Here is a 12,155-nt window from a genome sequence, read left to right as displayed (position 1 = left end):
TTCAAATGAAACAATAAAAACTAACCTAAAATATTTTAAGGTTTCATGCATTTGTAGCCATGTGGAAAACCATGAAGCAAATTTCAAACACCATCGATATCCCTCCAGATTTCACAATGAACCTAGATATTATATTATTTATTCTTAAATATGCTTAACCCAGAAAATACGTCCCTAAACATCCAATTGATGAAATGTATCCATCTTGCATATAAAAGGTCTAAGCCCTGAGGTAGCTCCTCAGGAAGCCGAGTCCAATGAACAATTAGCTGCTACACTTAAGCTCCCTCTCCCTCTTACAGTTGTTAGATGTAAATAGACCTCTGCTAGTATTTGAAGGCATTTGAACATCAATTTTATATTTTATTTATTTTTAATCTGTTTTTATACCGTTTAAGATTTGTCTATTTTTATATTATGGATTGATTGTATCTCATTGTATATTGTAAAGGTTTTAAGCTAACCATACACAATAAATATATTTACATTCTTCAATACCCACTTACGCCCAAAAACCAAAGAAAACTTTTTTATATTGTTAAATCAAAATACATCTATTATAATCTTTATGAAAAATAATGTGTGGAGTACTGTGGACTGGGCAAAATTAGAATAAGTAGTCTCTGTAATCTGTGAGAAAAGGTAAACTTCAAGGCGAGGGGGTAAAATATAAAAACATGTTGAGAATTCCAGGGAATAAACCTATATACATAAGGGTGTGACAAAAATTATACAAAAACATAGTTCAACCTAAGCAGTCCAGGAATCTACACTAAGGTCTAATAGAAAGTAACATGTTCAAACCAAAGGCATAAATCCAAGTCATAAATAAAGTTGCTCCTCCAAACCAGAGTGAATATCAGACAACTGATCCTGGTATGGGTACAAAAGTTCTAGGCCATCTTCCAGGTCACTTTTTACCACCACAACATTAGGATCCTCCTCAGAAGACGGTATTATGTGGCTGGCCATAGCAGGACTAGGTAACCCCTGAGAAATCTGATATTACGGTTTTGAGTGGGACAAAATTAACACTAACAATTCAGGAGCCATGGCAACACGGGGTGGGATGGGTTGTACAAGCAGATGAGATATCATGTCTGCATTCAAAGAGGTCAGGAGGCTACATAGATTTCAATGATTTTCAGTAAGCATACCTCCAAAAACCTTTACCTCCCCTGCCAACTCTGGTATGTCCTGAGAGATCACAAACTGAATGTAGCGATCACCCATCAGGCAACAGGCAGACAGGCTACATATTGTTGCATGTATCTTCCCACTACCGGCCTTAAGCGAAGAAAAACCCCTGTTGTAGTGTTCTGCTTACACCTGAAATAATAACTATAGAGCCCAATGGAGGTGAGCAGCAGGTTTATTAACAATGAGCACCGGGGAGAGCGTCCGATGGGCCCGGGAGTCGCGGCTCTCTAAAATGGCCGCACTTCCGGTTCCGCCCGCGGCCCGGCCCCCTTAACAACTAGAACGTCGCTACATATCTCCCCCCTTTAATACCCTAACAAAGAACACATACTGAACACGATAATCTGCAGTCCAAGAGCATGGGTGTAGGGACTGGGGAATGAAACAGTCTTACTTGATCTTCACGCTGAAGTCCTCATATTTCTTGGGGATCTTGACCGCTCTGCCCGACCTAGTCCTTGTTGGCACCCGGTCAGAGTGTTCACCATTGGTCTTGACAGGGCTTCCTTCTTCTTTAACTATTGTGGTTCTCAGTTCTCGACTGCCCCTGTCACCTCCTTGACCCCTGGGCGTTGGGGAGTTGGCCCTTCTGACTTCTTCCTCTTCCTCCTGGTAGTGTTGGTCTTCATTGCCTTCCCAACACGTTAAATCTACTGACCCGTCCACCTCCGCCATCGCTTCTGCTCTCTGTTCTTCACCATTTTCCCCACTTGGTGGACTTGTCTCATCCGGCATTTCCCATTTTAGGATTTTGTTGCACCTCGCCATCCTGTCTTGTCCAGCGCTGATTGCAGCCTGCACCGATCCCATTATTACTCTATTGAATCGTTCTACCAAACCGTTCCCCGCTGGGTGGTAGATGGGGGTTTGTTTGACTTCTATGTTATGGTATGTTATGTTAGGGGTGGTTTTGTATAGCGCTCAGCTACTCCAAGGAGTGTCCCGGCGCTTCAGACCTAACACGGAACAGAGAACAGGCAAATGGGAGATGAGCGCTACTGGACTTTACAGCCATGATTTTACAATCCTTCCTGAAAGCTAACAGATTGACGTTCTTTCTCAGAGACATCGGCAAGGTGTTCCATAGTAGGGGCGCCAGGCGTCTAAAAGACCGGCCTCCTACCCGCGCTCTCCTGATAACGGGGACCGAGGCCAAGGCCAGGGACGCTGACCTCAGAGATCTAGACGGTTGGTAAAAAGTCAAACGTCTTTGGATGTATTTCGCACCGATATCATGGAGAGCCTTAAAGGCAAGAGTAAGCGCCTTAAAAACAATTCGTTTCCGGATAGGAAGCCAGTGAAGTGTCTTCAAGAGATCAGAGGCTCTGGCTCTCCGCTGGAGGCCAAAGACGGCTCGCGCAGCCGAGTTTTGGACTACTTGCATGCGTTGGAGAAAATACTCTGGCAATCCGAGGTACAGGACGTTGGCATAGTCAAGGCGAGACCCAATTAGTGCCTGTACCGTAACTTTCCTATGAACCTGCGAAAGCAGAGGAAGGAATTTTCGGAGCATCTTAAGGAGGCCAAAACATTTCCCTACTAGGCCAAGAATCTGAGGCTTCAACGATAAACCATTATCAATCTTTACTCCAAGGTTCTTGGCCATAGAAGAAGCAGCCAACGGAGGGAACATGTCCACAGGCCACCAAGACTGCCACCTAGGATCTGACAGGCATCCGAAAAATAACACCTCAGATTTATCCGAGTTGCACTCCAGGCTGTTTTGCTGGAACCACTTAACCACCGCCCCCAGGCAGCCTCTGATGCTCTCCCCATCGAAATTAGACCCCTTATAACAAGTGAACAGGAGCTGGGTGTCATCGGCGTATGACACAATCTGGGCGCCAAACGACTCCGCCAGTGCCGCCAGGGGGGCCATAAAGATGTTAAAAAGAGTTGGGCTCAGAATTGAGCCCTGAGGGACTCCCACCTCTAATGGCGGCATAACGGCAGAGAACGGAGGGGCCCAGATCGTTTGGCGCCGGCCCGCTAGAAAGGACTTAAACCAGCTGAACACCGTCCCCCGCAGACCGATCTCACTGAGTCTTGTGAGGAGACCACTGTGGGGGACGGTGTCGATGGCCGCCGGCAGGTCAAGCATCACCAACATTGCCTTACCCCCCGCATCCAAAACCTCCTTGATTGCCTCCGTTACTTCCAGCAACGCTGTCTCCGTGCTCATATTAGCACGGAAAGCCGACTGAGTGCAGTGCAGAATGTTATTCACCTCAAGGAAGTTGGAGAGGGAGGAATGAACATGTTTCTCAACAACCTTGGCAAAGGCTGGCAGGAGAGAAATAGGTCTATAATTGGCATGGACCACCGGATCCAAATTAGGCTTTTTCAGGAGCGGTATAATAAGGGCTTGCTTCCAGGCTGAAGGAACCACACCTGTGCTAAGGGAAAGATTAAGCACGGGATTGATTAAGGGATTAATCACTTCAGCCATTCTAGCAAGTAACTTGTCCGGGCAGGGATCCAGGGGGGAGCCAGATTTTAATTTGGTAAGAAGGTCCAATGATGTTGAACAGATTAATCGAGGAAATTCCGAAAGAGTGGGGTCCCCACCCATCAGAGAAGAAGAGGGAAGAATGCTAGCACCAGAGTCTGCCACTACCCCGGACAGCAGAAAGGAGTCCTGGATGGACTTAATTTTATTGGTGAAAAAATCAGCCAATAAGATGACCCACGATTCAGAGCGAGCGCATGAAGCCGTGCTAATTTTAGGAGTAGTGAATTCCTTCACAATTGAAAACATTTCTTTACTGGTATTAGTGGCGGCCTCGATTCTTCCTGAAAAATAAGCTTTCTTCTCTGACATAATCTCTCTGTGATATGACTTAATGGATACCCTGTATGCCATCTTAGCCGTGGTGTCATAATGGCGCCGCCACGCCCTTTCAGCTGCCTTACATTGCCGTCGCTTCACTGACAAGGCTGCAGTGAACCAAGGAGCAGAAACCCGGCAGGCGGGCTTGCGGGAAGTTGTTACCGGGGCTAGTTCATCTAATCTTTCCACAAACCACGTCTGCAGGAGATCAAGGTCCTTCTCCAAAATGCCAGACACCGGGCAGGGGTGGGAGAGATAAGCCTGTGCTAACATCTCTGGGGTGACTTGATGATAGGTACGAGAGGCCTGGAGAAGGCGACTAAACATGTTACGCGAACATTTATCAGTATGGATAATTTGGAAATTAGCTAAAAAATGGTCCGACCATAAGACCGGTGTGGGTGAGGAGCTATCAATAGAAATAGTGGAGAAAACTTGATCTAGCGTATGACCGTTATTATGCGTGGAAACTGAAAGATAGGGGGAGAGACCCAGAGGGGAGGTAGTGTCATAGATCTTAATAGTGTCAGCATCGTTCCTTATATCCATGTGAATGTTAAAATCCCCCAACACCAGGCAGTGCTCAGTTTGTAGGCAGAGTGCCGACACCACTGCATGAAGTTCTGCATGGAAGGAATCCGTCGGCCCCGGTGGCCTATAGATCAATAACCCAGCGCAGGATTGGTGAGGAGAAATGGATAACGAAAACCCCAGGGCCTCGCACCCCTGGATCTCATCAGTTTGAATGATGGAACAGGTAACGCGCTTATCAACCACCATCGCAACACCCCCACCCCTGCCATTCACCCTATCCTTCCTAAAAATGACATAATTAGCAGGGATAGCAGCGGCTATGTCAGGGCTCGAACATTCACCCAGCCATGTCTCAGTAAGAAATAGACAGATCGGCCTTGCTTCCACCAGTAGCTCATGAATGGCTAAAGCATGTTTGCTCAAAGATCTAGTATTCAGGAGCAAACATGAGCTCTTTGTAGGAGAAGCCAAGGGAGTCGAAGCATGGGCGTTGCCCGGTAACCAACCACAGCCTGGACATCGCCTCTTGCCTTTTGGCCGGCAAGGGAAAACCGTACAACAATTACCATCCTTACCCTTAAGAGCGGTAAGCTCGGCTGCAGTATATGTCAGCATGGTGCTAAATTGCAAGGAGCGAAATTTCCAGCTCCGCCCGTTGCCCTATGCCGTTCCGGACCATGAAGGCGTCCCATTTCGCAGACACAAACTGTGGTCCATTGTCACAGGTGATCACCTTGGGGATCCCTTCCCTCACGAAGGTAGACATCAAAAAAGACAGCACTGCTTCTGTGTCCACTGTCTCTTGAACTTCCACTTCCGGCCATTTGGAATACCGACCCACCAAAACTATGGCATACTTCGGCACTCCATTGATATTGAGGATTGGTCCTAGAATGTCTACTGATATCATTTCCCACGGACTGGAAGGAACAACGAATTTGCCCAGGGGTGGTCTCAAAAGGGTCTGAGTTTTGTCCGCTCTGCTACATGGTTCACACGATCTTACGTGTCTTTCTACTTGGCTGTCCATGGCAGGCCACCAGTAGGCTTGCTTCGCTCCGGCATTTGTTTTCATTATGCCGAGATGTCCCTCGTGGAGGATTGTTAGGAGGTGTTCCACCAAGATCTGTGGGGGAACTACTTTGTCCCCTCTCAGTAGGAAGACCGGGTTGTCTCCAATTGACAATTCCTCTTGAACTTCCCAGAACTTTTCCAATTGGCTGTCGAGATATTTCTTGTCTGGCCATCCATGCATCACGTAGCCCTTCACTGCTTCTAAGGCCTCATCTTGGGTGTACGCCTCTTCCCATTCCTTTTCGCTGATCACCCTTTCATGGTCTTGCGTTACTGCCACCATGTAGCTTTCCCATCCGGAGGGTTCTTGGTCTACCGCCCGTTCCATGGCCGCTGCTCTGCTTAGAAAGTCAGCTACTCTGTTTTTGTTTCCAGGAATCTATTCTACCTCATATACATAGTCTAGTAGTCTCAAGGTCATCTTGGCTATGCGGGGCGTTGCATGGGCATGTCCACTGGAGGTGAGAACTTTCACAAGGGGTTTATGGTCCATGCGAAGTAGGAAGCTGAAACCCCACAAGAGCTGTCGAAATCGCTCCATGGCCCACACCGCCGCCAGCATTTCTTTGTCAATTACGCTGAATTTTTCTTCGTTGGGTGCAAGTGACCTTGAGGCAAAGCTGACCGTGGAGACTTACCCCTCTTGTGACCTCTGCATCAATACAGCTCCTAGACCTTTGTCACTCGCGTCAGTGGTCAGTATAGATAGACCTGTTTGGCCAAATCCCTTGAGGGGTACGGCGTTGCAGATTTCTTGCTTCAGGGCATCAAACTCCATTTGTTCCTCCTTGGACCATTTGAACACGTTCTTCTCTTTCAGAAGCTGCCTTATGTGATGGGTCTTGGAGGCGAAGTGCGAGATGAACTTACTGTAAAATTCAGCCATTCCTAGAAACGACCGAATGTCCTCCTTCCTCGTTGGTGTTGGTGCATCTTGGATGGCTGTCACATTAGCTCTCTTTGGTTCTATTCCCTTCTCACTGATTTCGAGCCCCAGGTACGTCACTGACTTTACTCCAAATTTGCATTTCGCCCAATCCGCCGTGGGCCCGTTTTTCTCCAGTATGGACAGCACAGCATGCAGTTTAGTGTCATGGTCCCTTTTTGACTTCCCCATTATGAGGATATCGTCTTGGAAGTATTGCACTCCTTCCACCTTCTGAAATAGTCTATGCATACGTTTTTGGAATACTGCGGCTAATGACGCTAGTCCAAACGGCATCCTTACGAACTTATGACATCCAAACGGGGTTATGAAAGATGTAAGGTGACTGCAAGACGGATGTAATGCGATTTGGTGATAAGCGGAAGAGAGGTCCACTGTGGAGAACCACTTTATTCCCTTATTCTTCGCCAGCATTTCATTGATCCTGGGTAGAGGGAACTTGTCTACCCAAATATTTTTGTTTAGTTCCCTGAGGTCCACGCACAGACGCACCTTCCCGTTTGGCTTCTGTGCCACGACGAGAGGAGCGAGCCATTCGGCGCTCTTGATGGCCTTTATGATACCGCTCTTTTCCAGGAGCCTCAACTCCTCCTGTAACGCTTCTCTGCTTTGGAACAGAATGTTTCGGACCTTGTGGCTCACCGGACGTGCTCCTTCCTTTAAGCATATTTTATGTGTGAACTTGGTCATCCGCCCTATGGTTCCTTTGAAGACTTCTGGATATTCTCTTCTCCATGCGTCCTCTTCGTATCCTCGTTCCGTGTCCGTCATTAACACCTTCTCGACTCCTCCTGGGTTGAGCTGAATACCCAAGGCGCCTTGGTCCATCCATCCCAATAGTGACGGCCCCTTTTCGGCCACGTACAGCTTGCCGTTTGCCTTGCGTCCTTTGAATTTGAACGTAAGGGGGCAATATCCTACCATGGGTATTAGTTCACTGGTGTATGTGACAGGACATATGTCCGGGAAAATCAGGTCCGCCATCGTCTCATTCTGAAAGTTCCTTTCCCACACTGTTCTTTGCACTATCGTGTAAGGGGAACCTGAGTCCGCCACAATGTCAGTCTCTACTTCTCCAATTCTCATTCTCAGTACTGGCTTTTTGGATCCCGTGCAGTTGGAGAACAGCCATAACAACGCGGGGATTACCCCACACTGCCATTACAACGCGGGGATTACAACGAAAGTCGTTACAACGACTTTCGCTGGAGGGCGCTGTTGGATAGGGAATAGTTTAATTTTCTATCCAACACCTTCCCTACTGTCAACGTGGGCTTGAGTTGGAATAGAAAGTTAAACTATTCCACTATCCAGCGCCCTCCAGCGAAAGTCGTTGTAACGACTTTCGTTGTAATCCCCGCGTTGTAATGGCATGCGGGGTAAAAGCCCGTGTTGTATTGACATACAACCGTGTAGTTTATCCCCAGTACTTGGTCATTTATACACAAAACTTCCTCGTCTTCTTCCTCTTCTCCTTGTGTTTCTTCATCTTCCTCACCTTCTTGGGCTACATATTTCACTTCAGCCCTCCTGGGTCAGCGTCAGCACACTTTTTCGTAGTGACCCATGATGCCACAGTACGAGCATTTGGCCCTGAAGGCTGGACAGATTTTGTCGTTGCCGGCGTGCGTTGGGCTTCTACATCGGTAGCAGTTTTCCTTGCCATCCCATTTAGGCCTTTGCATTCCTCCCGCTTTCTGAGGATGTCTTTTCTGGGGCCGCGTCTTGAAAGGTCCTGTCTGCTGGCTCTTGCCTGGTCTGTTGCTATCCGTCACCTTGCATACTGTCGTTTTGCTGATAGTGTCCTTCCTTGCTGCTTCTGCGCATCTCTTCGACAGTTCGGCTTTTTTCACCAGCGCCAATACTTCCTTGAGTGGAGCATCACCGTTTACCCACAACCTCTCTTGGATGGCTGTGTTGGACGTGTGCATTATTTTTTGGTCTCTTATCAGTTGGTCGTGCAATGTTCCAAATTTGCAGGTCAATGCTAGCTTCTGTAAGGCTGCTAAGTATTCGACTATCGATTCTCCTCCTCCTTGTCTCCTTTAAAAGAAATTGCATCTGTCTATGGCTACACATACCACGGGTCTGTAGTGCGAATCTAGATCATTGATCGCGTGTTGGAACTCGTCTGTGTCCGTGGGAAGCCTGGTCTTCTTCACTAGGTTGTCATATACTCGGATTCCCTCTGGGCCTAGATTGTGCAGGAGTATTTTCTTCCTCCTGGAGCTCAAGTACGCTCCTTCGCTCTCTTCTTCCAGGGCCGATAGGTAGTTCAGAAAATACCTCTTCCAGTCTTCCCATGGCATCTTTGGTTCGCCTCTCTTGGGTAGGAACGGGACCAGGTTGGTGAGGGAGGATGACTGTGCGCTCATTTTTCCCGCGTTGCGTGGGCCTGGTTTTGCGGCGCGGCCGCGCTGGGCGGGCTTCCTGGCGCTTGCCTCTCTTCCTGTCTGCCTTCTAGCATGGGCACTGGGCTTCCTTCCTCACTGCTGGACGTGCTTGGGGAGTCCAGGGCTGCGTTTGGGACGCTTGTGCTGGGCCCGGGCTCGCCTTTTTTTTTTGTTGTGTAGGCTCGGCCGGAGGCAAGAACTTCCTGGGGTGTTTTTGCACGCCTCTTCCCTGTTCCCGCTCTCTCTGGGGTCCTCCTCTATCATGTCTCTGTGGGCCGGGGTGTTCCTCTTCTTCCCAACCAGCCTCTTCCCCTGTAGACTATTCCGCGTACTACCGTCGCCCTCTAGGCCTTCCTCCTTCACTGTGCGCCCTTCTCTGGGTGTTTTGGGTGGTACTTCGCACTCACCAGTATTTGCACGGGTGGCTGACTCTCTGGTGGCCTGTCCTCGCCTCCTCCGCGCACTGCACTCTCTTGGCTGGGACCACTCACTAGGATGTACCTCAATCCCTCTACCACGCTCAGTGTTATGTGGTGCTCCGGGTGCTCTGCGCTAATTTTGCTCACAGTTAACGATCCCGTACCTCGTCGCCATTTGTAGTGTTCTGCTTACACCTGAAATAATAACTATAGAGCCCAATGGAGGTGAGCAGCAGGTTTATTAACACTGAGTGCCGGGGAGAGCGTCCGATGGGCCCGGGAGTTGCGGCTCTCTAAAATGGCCGCACTTCCGGTTCCGCCCGCGGCACCCGCCCCCTTAACAACTAGAACATCGCTACACCTGTAAACTACGTTTCCCAGCCGGCAGTGGGGTGAGACAATCGGAAGGCAAAGCAGTTCCATACTTAAGCACCTCCTCTTCCTGAGGAAGGTGCTTGACAATCTTCTACTTCCGATATTCTGGATGGGGGAGGGTGCTCCCCGCCAGATTACCAGCTAGAAGCATTTACAGCGTCGTTCCGGTACTTTTCCAAATGACTACAACTACACCGAGGAGATTTCGTTTGAGGTGCAGGTATTTTCAAAGGCACGCCAGCGTGCGTCCTTGACATTTTCCCTCCCTTTTTGTTTACGCTTGTTTCGAGCCGCGGGCAGTATTTCAAAGGAACGCAGGAGCGTTTCCTTCATTGCCGCGACTCGGGTTTTCTTTTACAAACCCCGCAGAGCGGAACAGGAGCGTTTTTTTTCCGTCCGTGATCTTTGGCAGTTGTTTAATTTGTTTGTGGCTGATGACGTTTTAGTCAGCCAAGTCTAACATTCCTGCCATTCGTATTTTCAGAGCTCATGATTGCAATTCCTCACTGGGTTGCTTATTCTCTAGACCTTGCAACACAGGCATCTAGCACATTATGTCTGTGGGATAAAATTGTTTCTTAACTGCCAGATTGTTCGCGACATCATTCCCATACACAGGAATCCTAGAGTGGCCTTTTTATTGCACCAGTTGGAGTGGCAACAACTTCTATTCTGGGCATTGTGAATTACTGGACTATTTATATATTACTGTGGAGCAACAGTGTATATGGTACTTTGTTTATTTTTGATGTTTGCTTGCCTGCTCCTGGGCGTATTCTAAGAAGTGAACATTTCCAGTCTTAGCGAAGCATATCTTGATTATTGCGTTAGCTGCAATACTTCTGGTGAGTGAGTTGGGAGAACATTGATATTACCTTTTAGGACATCAGAGTAAGGTTCTAATATATGTTGTGTTTCCTCCTGTCCTGCAGAGTCATATTCCAGAAGAGGGACACAAGTCCCCAAGACCAGACCAAGAAGGGGAAGAGATCTTGCAGCAAGTTTATTATTTTATTCCCCTTCCCTTTTTCCCCCGGGCACGACCTCACACAGCAGGGTTCTCTTCCTCTGTTGGGGGTTGCGTTCAGGGGAATTGAGGAACATATCATCTTCCATCGTCTCTGCTGGACATCAGAGTAATGTTAGTGGCGTGTTGTATTTCTTGTGCTGCTGACAGCCTGACACTGAAAATGTGCTATGGGTCTCCTTGAGCGCCGTTATTGAGACATAATCAGGTGAAATGGTGTGGGCAACAAATGAGGGCTCAGGGGAATCTGGGGCGAAAGTGTTTCTTGACTGCTGCTGCTGTTCTGGATGAGCACTTGTAGTAGAACGAGAAGGTTGAGCAGCTATGCAGCTGGAAACTCCACTGTCATGGGGCCTCTGCAGTGAAGGAGGGGTTGGGTGTAGGCCCAGATAATGATGAAGTCAGCCCTTGCGACACCACAGAGATATATTCTAGGCTCAGAGTCTTTTGGTGGTCAAATGAGTTTGTCTCTGGGCAGGTGCATTCTCCCTGCTTGTTATATGTTTTTCCACCTCAACCGTTCTAATGACAGCCTTCCAGTTAAGGATCTTATTCCTCACCCAGGGTCGTACTGTGATGATTGTTGGCTGGCTCTGACTCTGAAAAGAAATGAAGATAAAACAAAAAAGGATTAGTGCATATGTCCACTAATTATTATACAAATAAATACTTTTCGTGAATATAACATCAGTAAACCAAACATTTGTCACAGTGGTAACATTATTTTAACTATTTCTTAATTTAGTCAACCATAATTTAAATAAACTTTAAAGAAAGCCTTCAGTGAAGGACGTCTTTAATGAAATCGAGACCCATATGTAGGATTGGGACATGGCAAACTTAATTACAGTAATAACAATACCCCTAGTATGCTGACTATGTTAGAAATAATGTAGTGGTATAATTGCCTCTTATGTTTTGTTTGAATATATTTAGATTTTTTAAACAATAAAAAATGAGTAGACTGACAAAAAATATTGAAGATGATTTTAGATGATTGAAGACAATTGAAGATGATTAAAAAATGTAAACCATTTCATGTTGGATAGTGAGTTAAAGTTACACAATGTCAGCCTTGCATATATTTACGCTGCCAAAAGTGAAATGTAACATAAGTTAATATTCAAACTCTGGTTCAAGTTAATATAAACAACCACAATATTAAGCTCAGAATAAATGTATTTTGTGCCAACATAATGCAAATCTTTAAACAAACGATTGTTTAAACTTGCAAAAAAGAACAAACAGTCAATCCAATCATTGTACATGTGAAAGATAAGCCGCAGACAACATGAACATTATAAGAAAACATGAAACTGGAGACATGTCTATGCAACACATTCAAAACACATAGGCA

This window comes from Lissotriton helveticus, chromosome 3_1, assembly GCF_964261635.1.
Source record: "Lissotriton helveticus chromosome 3_1, aLisHel1.1, whole genome shotgun sequence".
Classification (NCBI taxonomy): Eukaryota; Metazoa; Chordata; class Amphibia; order Caudata; family Salamandridae; genus Lissotriton; species Lissotriton helveticus.
This window is presented reverse-complemented; position numbering follows the sequence as displayed.